The sequence below is a fragment of the Elephantulus edwardii genome, unplaced genomic scaffold (assembly GCF_000299155.1).
Source record: "Elephantulus edwardii isolate Elephantulus edwardi_28Jun2011 unplaced genomic scaffold, EleEdw1.0 scaffold00227, whole genome shotgun sequence".
NCBI lineage: Eukaryota > Metazoa > Chordata > Mammalia > Macroscelidea > Macroscelididae > Elephantulus > Elephantulus edwardii.
The window spans coordinates 4,415,417-4,416,567 of record NW_006399977.1 but is presented as its reverse complement, the minus strand read 5'-3'; the positions used below and the strand labels follow the sequence as shown (position 1 = coordinate 4,416,567).

General features: G+C 45.4%; 1 pseudogene; it reads right to left on the bottom strand.

Annotated features, from left to right (window-relative positions):
- Positions 1 to 184: 184 nt before the first annotated feature.
- On the bottom strand, positions 185 to 951 carry LOC102865477 (annotated as a pseudogene).
- Positions 952 to 1,151: the final 200 nt, after the last annotated feature.

Sequence of the window (1,151 nt, the reverse complement as noted above, 5' to 3'; positions counted from 1 at the left end):
ACATCCCTGGCATACGCCCTTCCTAATTTTGAACTATGCAGTGTTTCCCTGCTCTGTTCTGACGACTGCCTCTTGGTTCAAGTATAGGTTTCTCATTAGAATGATCAAGTGTTCTGGTATTCCCATTCTTCTCGGAGTCAGCCACAGTTTGTTACGATCTCCACAGTCAAACGCCTTTGCATAGTCATTGGAACACATTTCTAAAATAGGGATCTAAAATAGGGAAGTACTTGCCATCCTGTTTCAAAACTTTCATTGGCAGGTCAAGAATGAGCCAGAGAAATTCCCGTATGGAATCTTCTTCTGGAGATGTGGAGATGGGAACAGTTGTCAAATCATTAATCACATAATCAAACTCTCTCCCTTCTTTGGGGTATTTCTTGAGGACCAGAATGCAGTCTTCAATTAGAACCTGATAGCATTCTCCTCTAAGATTGTCGAAGACCTCATCACATGTTTTTCGCATGAACTTCTTACACTCATCAATCACCGCCTGGTCAGTCTCGACCATGGTGACCATCTTTGGTTTCAGTTTGACTATTTCACATAAAATGCCTCCATCACCGCCCCCCAGAATCAGTACATCTTGGTCAGTGTAATCTTCTTTCCCACTGTGGTAATCGCTTCACCCTCGCAGCAATGTCCTGACTCAGTTCTTTCATTTTTTTCTTCTACTTTGTTCAAAAGACTGTCAATTTCTTTGTTGCTTTGGGCGTCATTGTCATAACTCTGAAGATCCAGGAACACCAATCCGTAAGGGTAGATTCTCAAATTGGCAAAGCTGTCATTTTTGTTGGTGTACGTTGCTAAGTAGCCATGGTCCTGCCAGGTGTGCACCGAGTCCGTCATTCCCTGCTCCTGGAAAATGGACTGGAGGCCTTTTAGGATGGTTTTATCATCAGCTTTGCCGCCGAGCGTGAAGTCCAGGGTGCTGTGCCGTGCTGCTTCCATAGTGTGGAGAGGCCCTTGGCCATGCCTAGGAGGCGGCAGCGGCGGGAGCGGAAGCAGGGGTTTTGATACTCATGCTCACATAATTGGGTATGTTGCCAGGAATGACCAGCCCTTAATGAAGGACATTCTGTTTGAAGAGTGAAGGTCAGCACAGGAGATGAAGAACCTGGATAAGTGGGATTGGTAATGACTGTGTCAAT